The following is an 18,274-nucleotide window of genomic DNA, read 5'->3' on the forward strand; positions in this document are numbered from 1 at the left end:
TGCCGTGTGTGTATGAACATACATTTACACACACACAGTGATAAAACTATGTAAATGATACTTCCATAATACGTTTATATTATGTTACTTTTAATGGATGAATATGTATTAAAAACCCATTTCATTTACATACACGTGTGTATGTATATCCTTCCTCCCTCCCTTCCTTCCATTTATTATTTGTTAATACTTTTCGTGTATTTATGTTCTTTTCTTTTGGGGCTGGCCCGCCTGGTCTTCTCACTCTGGGCTCTGGTGACCTCAGCCTCCCAAATACCTGGGACTACAGGGATCTCTTCAGCCCGGGAGGGAGAGGCTAACGTGGGCTGTGATGGCGCACTTCCACTCCAGCTTACGTGAGGTGGGGTGGGGTGCGGGTGGGGTGGGGTGCAGAGAAAACAATTGATTGCGATCTTAATTGCCTTTTAGCTTCATTCATACCCTCTTATTTGCTTGTTTATTCTCATGGGTTATTCTATGTCATTGTCATGTTCATCGTTTGCTTGCCTGCTTCCTTGCTTGTTTATTTCCCTCCCTCCCTCCCTCCCTCCCTCCCTCCCTCCCTCCCTCCCTCCCTCCCTTACTGGCAGGGTCTTCCTCTGCCTCTGCCGCCCAGGATCACCCCAACCTCAACGCTTTGGACCGACCGAACGGTCGTCCTGCCTCTGATCCCTCCCATCCCCATTACCTGAGACTACAGGCACGCACCACCACACCGGTTGACTTTTAGGTGGTTTCTCATGTTTTCCGTAGGTTGGTAGGTATGTATGTATGTGTGTAGGTAGGTAGGTATGTATGTACGTATGTATGTATGTATGTATGTGAGTGAGACGGGTTTCGGGGTTCTATCATGTTGCCCACGCTGGTCTCGAACTCCTCTTCTCACGCAATCCGCCTGCCTGCCTCGGCCGCCCACACTGCTGCTATGACAGGCGTGAGACACTGCACCTGGCTCATTCTATAGTTGCCTGCCTGCCTGCCTGTCTATCGATCGTCTTCTTTTGAGGACGGATGTGCTCTCGCTTTGGTGTCCATGCTCTGGGCACACGTGATCTCTTTTTAAACTTCTATGATGATTATTATTGTAGGTGTCATCTCACATGTCCGAGTGATCGCAAACTTTTAGGCTCCAGAGATCCTCCCGCATCGGCCTCCCGGAGTGCTGTGATGACACGCGTGGGCACGGTACGCTCTGGTCATGTTTGTCATGGGTCGGTTCTTTCCGTGTTTGATACGGGGACTGCGAACAAATAAAATGTGGAGACGCGTCTCACCGATCCGCCTTTTCTTTTTTTTTCTTTTCTCCTTAGACGGAGTTTCACTCTTGTCGCCCAGGGTGGAGGACGATGGCGCGATGTCGGCTCACCGCACCCTCCGCCTCCCAGGTTCGAGTGATTCTCCTGCCTCAGCCTTCACGAGTAGCTGGAATGACAGCAATGAGCCATCGTGCCCGGCTAGGTTTTCTAGTTTTAGTACACATGGGGTTTCTCCATCTTAGTCAGGCTGGTCTTCAACTTCCGACCGTTGGAGAATTTTAACTTTCTTGGTGGTTGTTTTTCTTTTCTTTTCTCTTCTTTTCTTTTCTTTTCTTTCCTTCTCCTTCCCCCCCCACCCCCCCTTGTCCTCCTCCTCCTCCTCCTCCTCCTCCTCCTCCTCCTCCTCCTCCTCCTCCTCCTCCTCCTCCTGCTCTTTCATTTCTTTCAGCTGGGCTCTCCTACTTGTGTTGCTCTGTTACTCACGCTGGTCTCAAACTCCTGGCCTTGACACTTCTCCCGTCACATCCGCCGTCTGGTTGTTGAAATGAGCATCTCTCGTCAAATGGAAAAGATGAAAGAAATAAACACGAAGACGAAAAGCACGGTGTGAAGGTTTCTCTTGCCGTCTCCCAGGGTGTACCTTGGACCCAGAAACACGTTGGGAGCTTGGCTGAGTGAGTGGGTTTTCGGTGCTGAAACCTCCCGAGGGCCTCCTTCCCTCTCCCCCTTGTCCCCGCTTCTCCCCCAGCCGAGGCTCCCACCGCCGCCCTGGCATTTTCCATAGGAGAGGTATGGGAGAGGACTGACGCGCCTTCCACATCTATATCCTGCCGGACGTCTCTGGCTCGGCGTGCCCCACCGGCTACCTGCCACCTTCCAGGGAGCTCTGAGGCGGATGCGCCCCCCCCTTCCCCGTCAGGTCCCGCTACCCTCCCCCGGCTGGCCGTTGCCGGGCGACCCCAGGGGAACCGCGTGGACGCTGCCTTCGGATCCTACGGCGAAGACTTCCACCGGATGCCCCCGGGTGGGCCGGATGGGATGAGACTGGACCACCCCGGACCGGTGCTGTTCTTGGGAGTGGGTTGACGTACAGGGTGGACTGGCAGCCCCAGCATTGTAAAGGGTGCACGGGTATGGAAATGTCACGTAGGATGCCCTCCTTCCCTTCGGTCTGCCTTCAGCTGCCTCAGGCGTGAAGACAACTTCCCATCGGAACCTCTTTTCTTCCCTTTCTCCAGCACGCAGATGAGACGCATGAGAGGGAGAAACAGCTCAATAGATACTGCTGACCTTCATTTGTGGAATCCTCAGTCATCTACACACAAGACAGGTGACTAGGCAGGGACACAGATCAAACACTATTTCCGGGTCCTCGTGGTGGGGATTGGTCTCTCTCTCTCTCTCTCACACGCACGCACGCACGCACACACACACACACACACACACACACACAATTTCCATATCTAGTTCGCAAAGCACACTCACTTCCCCTTTTCACGGTACGCAGGCTGAGTAAAACCCACCCCACCCTCCACCCGTTGGCTGACGAAACCCCTTCTCTACAATGTATGAAAAAGATGATCTGGGCCGGGCACGCTGGCTCACGCCTGTCATTCCGGCACTTTGGGAGGCCGAGGCGGGTGGATCGCTTGGGGCCCGGAGTTCGAGACCGGGCTGGCCGACGTGGCGAAACCCCGTCTCTCTGAAAAATAGAACGATGAGCCGGGCCTGGTGGCGTGGGCTTGGAATCACGACCGCTCGGGAGACTGGGGCGGGCGAGTTGTTCCAACCGGGGAGGCCGAGGTTGCGATGAGCTGAGGTCGTGCCGTGGCAATCCAGCCTGGATGACGGAGCGAGACCCTGTCTCGATAGAATCATGATGTTTTTAGAAGGTGAGTTGTGCGTGGTGATGGCCGCCTGGAGTCGCAGCTACTCGGGAGGCTGAGATAAGGAGAAGATCACTTGAGGCCCCACAGGTCGAGGCTTCGGTCGTCCGTGACCCACTGTATCCTGGTCAGTCACCGGTCAAGGAGATAGGCCCCCTCCCCGTTTGCTTTTCTTTTCTTCCCTTCTCTTTTCTTCTCTTTTCTTTTTTTCCTTCTTTCCTTCTTTCTTTCTTCTCTTTCTTTCTTTCTTTCTTCCTTCCTTCCTTCCTTCCCCTCTTTCTTTCCTGCCTTACTGCCTTCCTGCGTTTCTTCTTTTCTTCTTTCCTCCCTTCCTCCCTTCCTTCTTTCCTCCCGCCTCAGCCTCCCAAAGTGCTGGGATGACTGGCGTGAGGCACCATGCCTGCTTGGCCTAAAGAGACCGTCTTGGAAAGTGAGACACAGAGAGCGCCTTCCAGTGATCTCATTGACTGATTTAGAGACGGCATCTCGCTCCGTCACCCCAGCAGTGGTGCCACCATAACTCACTCCCTGCAGCGTGGACGCTCCTGGACTCGAGCGATCCTTCCACCTCAGCCTCCAGAGTACAGAACCTGGGACCGCAGGCACGCGCCACTGTGCCCACACTATTTTTAATTATTTTTTCCCCCCCGAGACAGAGTCTCCCTCTCGTGGCCTAGACTGCGGTGCGGTGGCGCCATCTTGGCTCACCGCAACCTCTGCCTCCCGGTTTCAAGCGATTCTCCTGCATCGGCCTCCTGAGTAGCTGGGATGGCGGGCATGCGCCGCCACGTCTGGCTGATTTTGTATTTTTAGTGGAGACGGGGCTTCTCCATGTTGATCGGGCTGGTCTCAAACTCCCGACCTCAGGTGATCCGCCCTCCCCGGCCTCCGGAAGTGCTGGGATGACAGGCGTGGGCCACCGCGCCCGGCCTTCATTTTTAAATGTTTTCCCACAGACGGGGTCTCATCATTTCGTTGCAACCCTCCCGCCCGGCGTCTCAAAGTGCTGGCGTGACGTGCGTGAGCCACTGCGCCTGGACTCCGGGGAATGATTCACGATCGCTGTACTCATCCTTTCTTTCTTTCTTTCTTTCTTTCTTTCTTTCTTTCTTTCTTTCTTTCTTTCTTATTTATTTATTGATGAATTATTTTATGATTTATTTGTGTACTTATTTTCAGACGGAGTCTCGCTCTGGGCGGGGCGGGGCGAGGCGAGGCGAGGCACAGCGCATCGCTTTGGAAGCCGCGGCAACGCCTTTGAAAGCCCCATTCATATGCACAGAGCCTTATTCCCTTCCTGGAGTTGGAGCTCATGCCTTCCATAGCCTTGGGCTTCTCTCCATTCGGAAGCTTTGACAGGCGCAACCCCACCCAGAGGCTGGCTGCGGCTGAGGATTAGGGGGTGTGTTGGGGCTTGAAAAGTGGGTCCCCTAGTTTTGATACCTCAGCCGACACATCCGCCGACCACCATCGCTTTCTCGCCCTCTGAGATCCCCCGCCTCCACCGCCTTGCAGGCTCACCTCTTACTTTCATTTCTTTCTTCCTTTCTTGCGTTTGAGGAGGGGGTGCGGGAATGAGGGTGTGTGTGGGGAGGGGGTGCGGGGTGGGGACGGAGGAGAGCGTCCTAAGGGTCGATTTAGTGTCATGCCTCTTTCACCGCCACCACCGAAGCTGAAAGCAACGATCCGCTAACTACCGCGTGTTCTCATCTAGAAGTGGGAACTTACAGATGAGAGTCCTTGCATGGGCAGAACGAGGGGGACCAGGGACGCGGAAGCCTGCTTGGCGGAGGAGGGGTGCAAGGAGAGACACCTTCAGGAAAAAAAACAAAACACGAATACTGTCGGACACAGCACTGACTACCCGGGTGATGAAATCATCTGCACACTGAACACCCCCGTCACAAGTTTACCTATGTAACAATCTTGCTCATGTATGCTTGAACCACAAATAAAAGGGGGGGGGGGGGGAGAGAGAGACAGAGAGAGAGAGAGAGGTAAAACGAAACACCACCTCCTTGACCTGAGTCAGGGGGTTTCTGGCCTTTTGGGAGAACGTTCAACAACAATGCAGTATTTGGGCCTGTTCTTTTGTTTTTCTTCTTTTCTTTCTTTTTTTTGGACTGAGTCTCTCTCGCTCTGTCACCCAGGCTGCGGTGCAGTGGCGCTCTCTCGGCTCACTGAAACCTCTGCTTCCCGGGTTCCAGTGATTCTTCTCCGGGTAGCTGGGATTACAGGCGCGCACCATGACGGCCGGCTCGTATTTCTATTTTTAGTAGAGACGGGGTTTCTCCATGTTGGCCATGCTGGTCTCGAACTCCTGACCTCAAATGATCCGCCTTCCTGGGCCTCCCAAGGTGCTGGGACGACAGGCCTGTGCCGCCGGGATTTCAGCCTTTAAAAGCGCGGGCCCTGCCAACTTTCGCTGCGGCCCTTACGCTCAGAATGACGTGTCCTCTCTGCCCTAGGTTGACTCCTTGAGTCCCCTAGGCCATTGCACTGTAGCCTGGGCAGCAAGAGCCAAACTCCGTTCCCCCACCTCCCCACGCAAAAACTAACTAACTAACTAAACTAACTAACTAACTAAAATCTCTACACGTCACCTCTAAGTGTGTGTTCCCGTGAGTGATTTCTAAGAAATGGCACTGTACACTGAACGCAGTGGCTCACGTCTGTCATCCCGAGGTCAGGAGTTCGAGACCAGCCCGGCCAACGTGGTGAAACCCCGTCTCTACTGAAAATACGAAATTCAGTCAGGCGCCGTGGGGCAGGCACCTGTCATCCCAGCTACTCGGGAGGCTGGGGCGGAAGAATTGCTTGAACCTGGCAGGCAGAGGTTGCAGTGACCCAAGATCGCGCCACTGCACTACAGCCTGGGCGACAGAGTGAGACTCAGTCTCCAGATAAATACATACATACATACATACATACATACATACATACATACATACATACATCATACAAGAAAGACAAAAAGAAAAGAAAGAGAAAATGAAAGAAAAGGCACTGTATCGCTACTGGGCTAGGACCTTCTCTCTGTCTGTTTCTCTCTGTCTCTCTCTGTTCGTCTCTGTCTTTCTCTCTGTGTCTCTTTCTCTGTCTGTCTGTCTGTCTGTCTCTTTCTTTCTCTCTGTCTCTGTCTTTGTCTCTCTCTCTCCCTCTCTGCCTGTCTCACTGTGTCTGTCTTCTGTCTTACTCTCTTTCTCTCCCCGTCTGTCTCTCTCTCTCTCCCTCCCTGTCTGTTTCTCTCTCTCTCTTTATGTCTGTTTCTGTCTCTCTCTGTCTCTTTCTCTGTCTGTCTGCCCCTCTCTTTCTTTTTCTGTGTCTCTCTGTCTGTCTCTCTCTCTCTCTCTCTCTCTGTGACTATCTTCTGTCTTACTCTCTTTCTCTGCCTGTCTGTCTGTCTCTCTCTGTCTCTCCCTCCCTTTCTGTTTCTCTCTCTCTCCCTCTCTCGCTCTCTCTGTCTTTCTCTCTTTCTGTCTGTTTCTCTGTCTCTCTCTGTCCGTCTCTGTCTTTTTCTATCTGTCTGTCTCTCTCTTTCTTTCTGTCTGTCTCTGTCTCTCTCTCTCTCTCTCTGCTTGTCTCTCTCACTGTGTCTGTCTTCTGTCTTACTCTCCTTCTCTGCCTGTCCATCTGTCTGTCTGTCTGTCTCTCTCTCTCTCTCCCTCCCTTTCTGTTTCTCTCTCTCTCGCTCTCTCTCTGCCTGTTTCTCTCTTTCTCTGTCGGTCTCTGTCTGTCTCTTTCTCTCTGTCTCTGTCTCTCTCTCTCTCTGCCTGTCTCACTGTGTCTGTCTTCTGTCTTATTCTCTTTCTCTCTCTGTCTGTCTCTCTCTCTCCCTTCCTGTCTGTTTCTCTCTCTCTCTCTTTCTGCCTCTTTCTCTCTGTCTGTCTCTGTCTTTCTCTGTCTGTCTGCCTCTCTCTTTCTTTTTCTGCGTCTCTCTGTCTCTCTCTCTCTGTTCCTATCTTCTGTCTTACTCTGTTTCTCTGCCTGCCTGTCTGTCTGTCTGTCTGTCTCTCTTTCTGTCTTTCTCCCTCCCTTTCTCTTTCTCTCTCTCTGTCTGTCTCTCTTTCTGTCTGTTTCTCTCTGTCTCTCTGTCCATCTCTCTTTCTCTGTCTCCCTCTTTCTCTCTGTCTCTGCCTCTCTCTCGCTCTCTCTCTGTCTCTCTCACTGTGTGTGACTGTCTTCTGTCTTACTCTCCTTCTCTGCCTGTCCGTCTGTCTGTCTGTCTCTCCCTCTCTCTCCCTCCCTTTCTGTTTCTCTCTCTCTCTCTTTCTGTCTGTTTCTCTCTTTCTCTCTCTGTCTGTCTCTCTCTTTCTTTTTCTCTGTCTCTCTCTGCGTCTGTCTCTCTGTCTGTGCCTATCTTCTGTCTTACTCTCTTTCTCTGCCTGTCTGTCTGTCTCTCTCTCTCTGTCTGTCTCCCTCCCTCCCTCCCTCCCTGTCTGTCTGTTTCTCTCTCTGTCTCTCTCTCTCTGTCCATCTCTGTCTGTCTCTTTCTCTTTCTCTCTCTTTCTTTCTCTCTGTCTCTGTCTCTCTCTCTCTCTCTCTCTCTGCCTGTCTCTCTCACTGTGTCTGTCTTCTGTCTTACTCTCTTTCTCTGCCTGCCTGTCTTTCTGTCTGTCTGGCTCTCTCCCTCCATGTGTCTCTCTCTCTCTCACTCACTCTCTCTCCGTCTCTCTCTCTTTCTGTCTGTTTCTCTCTGTCTCTGTCTGTCTGTCTGTCTGTCTCTCTCTCTGTTTGTCTTTCTCCCTCCCTGTCTGTCTCTCTCTCTCTCTCTCTGTCTCTGTCTCTCTCTCTTTCTCTTTCTGTCTGTTTCTCTCTATCTCTCGCCGTCCATCTCTGTCTTTCTATGTCTCTCTCTTTCTCTGTCAGTCCGTCAGACACCCCCGTGCCGGGTAGGGCCCTGCCCCTTCCACGAAAGTGAGAAGCGCGTGCTTCGGTGCTTAGAGAGGCCGAGAGGAATCTAGACAGACGGGCCTTGCTGGGCTTCCCCACTCGGTGTATGATTTCGGGAGGTCGAGGCCGGGTCCCCGCTTGGATGCGAGGGGCATTTTCAGACTTTTCTCTCGGTCACGTCTGGCGTCCGGACTTCTCCTATTTCCCTGATAAGCTCCTCGACTTAAACATAAACGGTTAAGGCCGGACCCAACACGGCGAAACCCCGTCTCTACTAAAACTACAAAGCCGAGTCGGGAGCGGCGGGGCAGGCCCCTGTAATGCCAGCTCCTCGGGAGGCTGAGGCGGGAAAATCGCTTGAACCTGGGAGGCGGAGGCTGCAGGGAGCCGAGATCGCGCCACTGCACTATGGCCCAGGCTGTAGAGTGAGTGAGACTCTGTCTCTAAATAAATAAGCAAATTCATGAATTCATTAATTCTTTTCCCTGCTGACGGACATTCGCAGGCATCGGTTGTCTTCGGGCATCACCTAGCGGCCACTGTTATTGAAAGTCGAGGTGACACGGAGGGAGGTCTCGCCGACTTCACCGAGCCTGGGGCAACGGGTTTCTCTCTCTCCCTTCTGGAGGCCCCTCCCTCTCTCCCTCGTTGCCTAGGGAACCTCCGCCCTGGCGGGGGCCCTATTGTTCTTTGATCGGCGCTTTAGTTTTCTTTGTGTTTTGGCGCCTAGACTCTTCTACTTGGGCTTTGGGAAGGGTCAGTTTAATTTTCAAGTTGCCCCCCGGCTCCCCCCACTACCCACCTCCCTTCACCTTAATTTAGTGAGTCGGTTAGGTGGGTTTCCCCCAAAACCCCCACCCCCCCGCCTCCCAACACCCCGCTTGGAAGCCTTCCAGAGCCACCCCGGTGTGCCTCCGTCTTCTCTGCCCTTCCCCCACCCCTTGCCGGCGATCTCATTCTTGCCAGGCTGACATTTGCATCGGTGGGCGTCAGGCCTCACTCAGGGGCCACCGTTTTGGAAGATGGGGGGCGGCACGGTCCCACTTCCCCAGAGGCAGCTTGGGCCGATGGCATAGCCCTTGACCCGCGTGGGCAAGCGGGCGGGTCTGCAGTTGTGGGGCTTTTCCCCCCGCTTTCCGCCTCAGGCCTCCCTCCCTAGGAAAGCTTCACCCTGGCTGGGTCTCCGTCACCTTTTATCATGATGTTTTAGTTTCTCCGCCCTCCGGCCAGCATAGTTTCACAATGCGAAGGGCGTCACAGCTCTAGTGTGGGCCCTCTTAGTACTTGCCCAAAATAGAAACGCTTTCTGAAAACTAATAACTTTGCTCACTTAAGATTTCCAGGGACGGTGCCTTGGCCCGTGTTTCTTGGCTTGTTTTGTTTTGTTTTGTTTTGTTTTGTTTTGTTTTGTTCGTGTTTTTCCTTTCTGGTATGTATTTCTTTTCAAGTGAAGTAGAAATCCCCAGTTTTCAGGAGGACGTCTATTTTCCCCAAGACATGTTAGCTGCTGTTTTTTCCTGTTGTTAACTAGCGCTTTTGTGAATCCCTCAACGTGCAGTGAGAGCCGGTTGATGTTTACTATACTTCATCATGACATCTTATTTTCTAGAAATCCGTAGGCGAATGCTGCTGCTGCTCTTGTTGCTGTTGTTGTTGTCGTTGCTGTTGTCGTTGTCGTTGTTGTTGTTGTTGTTGTTGTTTTCAAAGTATACCCCGGCCACCGTTTATGGGATCAAAAGCACTATAAAATATGTGTGATTATTTCTTGAGCACGCCCTTCCTCCCCCTCTCTCTGTCTGTCTGTCTGTCTCTGTCTCTCTCTTTCTCTGTCTGTCTTCTCTCTCTGTGTGTGTGTCTCTCTCTCTCTGCCTGTCTGTTTCTCTCTCTCTGTCTCTCTCTGCCTGTCTGTTTCTCTCGCTCTGTCTCTCTCTCTCTGCCTGTCTCTCTCACTGTGTCTGTCTTCTGTCTTACTCCCTTTCTCTGCCTGCCTGTCTCTCTCACTCTCTGTCTCTGCGTCTATCTCTCTCTTTCTGTCTGTTTCTCTCTGTCCGTCTCTGTCTCTCTCTGTCTGTCTCTTTGTATTTCTTTCTCTCTGTCTCTGTCTCTCTCACTGTCTGTCTTCTGTCTTAGTCTCTCTCTCTCCCTGTCTGTCTGTTTGTCTCTCTCTCTCTCCCTGTTTCTCTCTCTCTCTCTCTCTCTGTCTTTGTCTTTCTTTCTCTCTGTCTCTGTCTCTCTCACTGTGTCTGTCTTCTGTCTTAGTCTCTCTCTCCCTGTCTGTCTGTTTGTCTCTCTCTCTCTCCCTGTTTCTCTCTCTCTCTCTCTGTGTCTTTGTCTTTCTTTCTCTCTGTCTCTGTCTCTCTCACTGTGTCTGTCTTCTGTCTTAGTCTCTCTCTCCCTGTCTGTCTGTTTGTCTCTCTCTCTCTCTCCCTGTCTGTTTCTCTCTCTCTCTGGCTTTGTCTTTCTTTCTCTCTGTCTCTGTCTCTGTCTCTGTCTCTGTCTCTCTCTCTCTCTCTCTCTCTCTCTCTCTCTCTCTCTCTCTCTCTCTGTCTGTCTTGTGTCTTACTGTCTTTCTCTGCCTGTCTGTCTGTCTGTCTCTGTCTGTCTCTCTCTCTCTCTCCCCCTGTCGGCTGTTTCTCTGTCCCTGTCTGTGTCTCTCTTTCTGTCTGTTTCTCTCTGTCTGTCTTTCTCTCTCTGTCTCTTTCTCTCTGTCTGTCTCTTTCTCTCTGTCTCTCTCTGTCTCTCTCTCTGTGGGTGTGGGTGTGTGTGTGCATGTGTCTGCCTTCTGTCTTACTCTCTTTCTCTGCCTGTCTGTCTGCCTGTCTGTTTGTCTCTCTCTCTCTCTGCCTGTCTCTCTCCCTTCCTGTCTCTGTTTCTCTCTCTTTCTGTTTCTCTCTGTCTCTGTCCATCTCTGTCTTTCTCCGTCTGTCTCTTTATCTGTCTCTCTCTCTTTCTGTCTTTCTCTCTTTGTGTATCGTTGTCTCTCTCTGTCTGTCTCTCTCTGTCTCTGTCTCTGTCTCTCTCTCTCTCTCTGTCTCGGTCTCTGGCTCTCGCTCTCTCCCGCCCTCTCTTTTTTTTTGCAAAATAAGCTCAAGTACATCTAATCTGATCCATTACCAAGGCCTGAATTCTTCACTTCTGACATCCCAGATTTGATCTCCCTACAGAATGCTGTACAGAACGGGCGAGTTGATTTCTGGACTTGGATACCTCATAGATACTACATATGAATAAAGATCCAACCCTAAAATCTGGGGTGGCTTCTCCCTCAACTGTCTCGAAAAATCGTACCTCTGTTCCCCTAGGATGCCGGAAGGGTTTTCTCAATGTGCATCTGCCCATGTCCTAAGTGATCTGTGACCGAGCCCTGTCCGTTCTGTCTCAAATATGTATGTGCAAACACTTCTCTCCATTTCCACAACTACCCACGGCCCCTTGTGGAACCACTGGCTCTTTGAAAAAAATCCCAGAAGTGGTTTTGGCTTTCTGGCTAGGAGGCCTAAGCCTGCTGAGAACTTTCCTGCCCAGGATCCTGTGTGAACAAAAGTGCCTCTGCTGGGAGCTGGGATCCTTGGGACCATGCTTGCTAGCGCTGGATGAGTCTCTGGAAGGATGCACGGGACTCCGCAAAGCTGACCTGTCCCACCGAGGTCAAATGGATACCTCTGCATTGGCCCGAGGCCTCCAAAGTACATCACCGTCACCAACCGTCACCGTCAGCATCCTTGTGAGCCTGCCCAAGGCCCCGCCTCCGGGGAGACTCTCGGGAGCCCGGCCTTCGTCGGCTAAAGAAGTCCAAAGGGATGGTGACTTCCACCCACAAGGTCCCCACTGAACGGCGAAGATGTGGAGCGTAGGTCAGAGAGGGGACCAGGAGGGGAGACGTCCTGACAGGCGATGAGTTCCCTAGGCTCTGGCCACCCCACCCACGTCCCACGTCCCACGTCCCGGGCACCCGCGGGACACCGCCGCTTTATCCCCTCCTCTGTCCGCAGCCGGCCCCACCCCACCACGCAACCCACGCACACACGCTGGAGGTTCCAAAAGCACACGGTGTGAATGAATAGAGCCTGACGGAGCGAGAGCCCATTTCACGAGGTGGGAGGGGTGGGGGTGGGGTGGGGTGGGGTTTGTGGGGTCTGTGGAGAGCCCGATTCTCCCTCTTGGGTGGCTACAGGCTAGAAATGAATATCGCTTCTTGGGCGGAGGGGCTTCTTTAGGCCATCACCGCTTGCGGGACTGCCTCTCAAACCCTCCCTTGAGGCCACAAAATAGATTCCACCCCACCCGTCGACGTTTCCCCCCGGGTGCTGGATGTATCCTGTCAAGAGACCTGAGCCTGACACCGTCGAATTAAACACCTTTACCGGCTTTGTGTGTTTGTTTGTTTCTGAGATGGAGTCTTGCTCTGTCCCCCCAGCCTGGAGTGCAGTGGCGTGATCTCAGCTCACTGGAACCTCTGCCTCCTGGGTTCAAGTGATTCTCCTGTCTCAGCGCCACCATGGCCGCTTCATTTTTTTTTTTTTTTTTTTTTTTTTTTTAGTAGACACGGGGTTTCACCCTCTTTCATTGGTTTTCACTGGAGATTCCAGATTCGAGCCACACCTCATTCTGTGCCACAGAGAGACTTCTTTTTTTTTTTTTCTTTTTTTAAGCGCAACGCAACATGTCTGCCTTATTTGAGTGGCTTCATATATCATTATAATTGTGTTGTAGATGAAGAAAAGGTATTAAACACTGTGCTAATGATAGTGAAAGTGAAGACAAAAGAAAGGCTATCTATTTTGTAGTTAGAGTAAAGTTGCTCAGTATTTAGAGCTGCCTAAATACGTCAGCATTTAAACTCTTCCTAGTAAAGGCTGGCCAATCTGAATAATCCTCCTTTAAACACGATTTTTGATAGGGTTAAGATTTTTTTAAGAATGCGACTCCTGCAAAATAGCTGAACAGACAATACACATTTAAAAAAATAACAACACAAGGATCAACCAGACTTGGGAAAAAATCGAAAACGACACACGTCTTATGAAGAACTGAGTTCTTAAAATATGACGGAGAACATAGCTATCGGAAGAGAAGGCAGTATTGGCAAGTTGATTGTGACGTTGGTCAGCAGTAGCTGGCGCTGTCTTTTTGGCCATCTTTCGGGCAATGTAACTACTACAGCAAAATGAGATATGATCCATTAAACAACATATTCACAAATCAAAAAATGTTTCAGTAATATAATGCTTCAGATTTAGAAGCAAATCAAATGATAGAACTCCGCTGCTGTAGTAAGTCAGATCACCGTATCTGACAAAATAACTACCACAGGGTTATGACTTCAGAATTATACTTTCTCTTGATATTTATTTATGTATGTATTTATTTTTTTAATTTATTTCTCTTGAGACGGCGTCTCGCTCTGTCGCCCAGGCTGGGGTGCAATGGTGTGATCTCGGCTCACTGCAACCGCCACCTCTCTGGGTTCAAGCGATTCTCCTGCCTCAGCCTCCCGAGTAGCTGGGACTACAGGTGCCCGCCACCACGCCCAGCTAATCTTTATACTTTTAATAGAGACGGGGTTTCACCGTGTTGGCCCGGATGGTCTCGATCTCTTGACCTCGTGACCCGCCCGCCTCGGCCTCCCAAAGTGCTGGGATGACAGGCGTGAGCCACTGCGCCCGGCCTTCTCTTGACGTTTAAAACTATGAAGTCAGTCCAGAAAAATGCAATAAATGTCAACGGTGAGTATGGTGTTGAGGCAGAAGTAGGACCACGCATGTTCATATCGTATTCCGTTGATCACAATATGACCTAGGGAGTAATTTCCTATGTGCCTACTTATACACGAGTACAAAAGGGTAAAACGGAGAGACTGCTAAATTAAAGGGTACGTGAAGTTCTTAATAGTCACTCCGTAAACTGGAACGCTGTCAAAAAGCGGCAGCTAGTGAATTGTTTCCATCTATTTTTCTATTATCCAATAAGTGAACTATGCTATTCCTTTCCAATCTCCCAAGCACTTCTTGTCCCCATCACCACTTCGGTGCTCGAAGAAAAGGTAACAAATCAAGTAACACAACTAAAGAAACACACACACAAACCAAAGACAGCTACGGTGTCTGCAAAAAAGCTTGCTAGAAGACTGAAACTGTTGAGTATAAGGATCTGGTATTCTACGATCATGAGTTCATTTCAGAGTTTGTTAAAGACATACGTTTCATAAGGAAACATCTTAGTTAGAAGTTATTCAGCAGTATGTACCATCCCTAAGTATTTTTAACCAAATTCGTGACAATAAAGAGCTATCTAACCAGAAAAATTAGCGAGTACCGGCACCATCCATAAGGCTTTGTCTTTACACTTCATTACCACTTACCATGCCTTACAATGTCTAGGATTGACTCTGATAGCATTTTTAAAACCAGCTAATGCTTTGTCCAATTCTTCAGTGAAGACAAGCTCACGCCCTAATGCACTATAGGCATAAGCATCATTTGGATCCACTTCGAGAGTTCTCTGGAAGAATTGAATCGCAATATCGTGTTCCCGTTGCAGACCGAAACAGTTCCCTGCAGCACACCAGGCCTCTGGCTGGCGAATTTTTATCCATGTCTGTGAAGTCTTTGGACAGAATTGAAAGAGCAACACCTTCCGGAGGATGCCAAAGTGTGGTAGAGTAGATCTCCACGCCTTCGACTCTGTAATTCTCAATCCTTCTAACCTCTGAGAATGTTCTTTCAGCTTGCATGGACTCTGAGAGTTTAAAATAGGCCCTTCCAATTTCGCACAGTACCCAACCGGTATTGCAGTGGTGAGAAGCTAGATGGCTCAAGATATTGAGAGCTTCTTTGCCGTGGTAAGAACACAAAGCTAAATAACCTTTCTCCCTTTCACGAAGAAGGCTCATCGAGCCTTCCGCTGCTGCTTTTTGTAGATTAAAAGCCTGAATCTGAGGCGCGATTGCGACTATTTTCCCTTCTGAAATGACGGAAGAGTCCAATTTTGTCACTTCCAGGCTATCACTTATGTTCGGTGGAGTTATTCCTCCTTTCTTAGTTTTACTTTTTGTTGTTCTGTTTGGGATTTTAGGTGGAAACTTCATTTTTAATTTTCTCCTATTCTCCTCGGTTGTGGAGCTGTCACTAGTCAAGAGTCGTGAATTTCTTCGAGGCGGTGCGTTCGGGGGAGATGCCATAGTGGGGCTCAATACCTGAGGTGTTGCCCTTGTCGGCGGACCAGAACTTTGTGTTTTTGCAAGAATTGGAGTTACCTTTGGGCTCTTTCCCCTCTGCGAGAAGACAGACTGTGTTCCGGTTTGGCCGATTCTGGCAACGGACTTTTTTGAAGGGGCTCCGGTGGATGGCACGTCAATGACAGAAGGTGTCTAATACCAGTGCAGTTTTGTCAATAGGATCCGTCTCCGGGACTTGGGGTTTCTGATGGCAGAATGTCAACACTTGGGGTTAATGGACTAACAGCTGCTGGTCCTCCTAATAAAACTGCGACCAGTTTTTGGTTTATGTCGAACCTGTTTAGATCATATGGAAGTTCCTGTTCCCAGTGGGACAGTATCAGGTGAAAGGACAGCTGAATCGATAGAGGACACTGGGGAGTCTGTATTCAAGGAGTACTTTGAATTGGAAGATTCTAAATTCAATCCGTTTAATTCAACGGTGTCCTGGGCTGTTTCCGTAAGAACGGTCTCAGGCTGTCTGTGACGTGAACTAGGACGAGGCCCAAGTGTTGTGGCGCAACACTTGGACAGGCAGTTGCTAAAGCTCTCTAGAGATGTGAATCAAAATGTTTGGTCAGGATCCGGCTTTTCCCCCCTATTTCACACCATGATTCAAAGGGACACCAGAGGAAAGGATTTCAACGAAGGCTCTTTTGGTCACATTCTGATCCTTTGGCAAGCCGATCTGTCTTGCAATATACATGTCCCAACAATGGAAGGGGAAAGCGAGCTGAATCACCAAACTCAGGAACAATAATATCATCATGGCTTTTCTGCTTATGAAACACTCCACCCGATAAGATTTGTTCCCCTTCTGCAAGCTTGCTGAGATCAACACAACATTTCGCAAGCAGGTATTTGCAGTGCGGTGTAGTACAACTGTGTCCTTTCAAGAGTCTATATGTTTTATAGGCCTTTCCTGAGCGGTAAGAACAGGTCGCCAGTAAAAACAAGGCTTCTTCTGAGTGTACTTCTGCATAAAGGCGTTCTGCGAGGAAAACCGCATCTCGGTAGGCATAGTGGTTTAGTGCTTGCCATATAGCAGCCTGGACGGGTCCCTGCAGCACCGCCATCCTCGAGGCTCAGGCCCACTTTCTGCAGTGCCTCAGGCACCACCACCCCCCCCCCCCCCCCGCCCCGTAGCGGCTCCGGCCCGGCCAGCCCCGGCTCATTTAAAGTCACCAGCGACCGTTACCGACCGTTACCGGGGGATGGTGGGGGAGTCCGAGCCAGAATGACTTCTTTATCCTGCTGACTCGGGAAAGCCCGGCCCCTTGTGATCCATTGCAAACCGAGAGTCACCTCGTGTTTAGAACACGGATCCACTCCCAAGTTCAGTGGGGGGGGGGGGGGATGTGAGGGATGTGGCATGGAGGACGAAGGACTCTCTTCCTTCTGATTCGGTCTGCACAGTGGGGCCTAGGGCTGGAGCTCTCTCCGTGCGGACCGCTGACTCCCTCTACCTTGGGTTCCATCGGCCCCACCCTGGAACGCGGGTCTTGGCAGATTCTGGCCCTTCCTGGCCCTTCAGTCGCTGTCAGAAACCCCATCTCGTGCTCGGATGCCCCGAGTGACTGTGGCTCGCACCTCTCCGGAAACATTGGAAATCTCGCCTCTGCGCGCGGCCACCTGAAACCACAGGAGCTCGGGACACACGTGCTTTCGGGAGAGAATGCTGAGAGTCTCTTGCCGACTCTCTCTTGACTTGAGTTCTTCGTGGGTGCGTGGTTAAGACGTAGTGAGACCAGATGTATTAACTCAGGCCGGGTGCTGGTGGCTCACGCCTGTAACCCCAACACTTTGGGAGGCCGAGGCCGTAGGGTCCCTCGAGGAATCGCCTAACCCTGGGGAGGTTGAGGCTGCAGTGAGTGAGCCATAATTGTGTCACTGCGCTCCAGTCTGGGCGAAAGACAGAATGAGGCCCTGCCACAGGCAGGCAGGCAGGCAGGCAGGCAGGCAGGCAGGCAGGCAGGCAGGCAGAAAGACAACAGCTGTATTATGTTCTTCTCAGGGTAGGAAGCAAAAATAACAGAATACAGCACTTAATTTTTTTTTTTCCCTTCGGACGGAGTTTCACTCTTGGTGCCCACGCTGGAGTGCAGTGGCACCATCTCGGCTCACCGCAACCTCCACCTCCCGCGTTCAAACGATTCTCCTGCCTCAGCCTCCTGAGTAGCTGGGATTACAGGCACGGGCCACCACACCCGGCTGATTTTGTATTGTTAGTAGAGACGGCATTTCTCCATGTCGGTCAGGCTGGTCTCGAACTGGCGACCCCAGTGGATCTGCCCGCCTCGGCCTCCCAAAGTGCTGGGATGACAGGCGTGAGCCATCGTGACCGGCCGGCTACATTTATTTTTTTTCTTAATTATTTTACCTTTTTTTAGTTTTCAATTTTAATCTATTTATTTATTTACATTTATTTCTTTCCTTATTTACTTATTTATTTATTTTCGAGACAGACTCTCGCTCTGTTGCCCAGGCTGGAGTGCAGCGGCGCGATCTCGGCTCACTGCAAGCTCTGCCTCCCGGGTTCATGCCATTCTCCTGCCTCAGCCTCCCGAGTAGCTGGGACTACAGGCGCCCGCCACCGTGCCTGGCTAACTTTTTGTATTTTGAGTAGAGACGGGGTTTCACTGTGGTAGCCAGGATGGTCCCGATCTCCCGATCCCGTGATCCGTCCACCTCGGCCTCCCAAAGTGCTGGGATGACAGGCGTGAGCCACCGCCCCCGGCCTATTTATCTATTTATTAACTTGGAGTCCAGGTTATGAAACCAGTTAGTTTGTGTAATTTTTTTTTTTTTTTTGAGACGAGGCTTCACCGTGTTGCCAAGGCTTGGACCGAGGGATCCACCGGCCCTCGGCCTCCCAAAAGTGCGGGGATGACAGGCGCGAGCCTACCGCGCCCGGACCCCCCCTTCCCCCCCTCCCCCGCTTGTCTTCCCGACAGACAGTTTCACGGCAGAGCGTTTGGCTGGCGTGTTTAAATTCATTCTAAATAGAAATTTGGGATGTCAGC

General features: G+C 51.1%; 1 pseudogene; it reads right to left on the reverse strand.

The window, feature by feature from the left end:
* Positions 1-12,240: 12,240 nt before the first annotated feature.
* On the reverse strand, positions 12,241-16,388 carry LOC134758173 (cell division cycle protein 27 homolog; annotated as a pseudogene).
* Between the last annotated feature and the right edge of the window lie 1,886 nt (positions 16,389-18,274).

This window comes from Gorilla gorilla, chromosome 23 (assembly GCF_029281585.2).
Source record: "Gorilla gorilla gorilla isolate KB3781 chromosome 23, NHGRI_mGorGor1-v2.1_pri, whole genome shotgun sequence".
NCBI classification, from domain to species: Eukaryota; Metazoa; Chordata; class Mammalia; order Primates; family Hominidae; genus Gorilla; species Gorilla gorilla.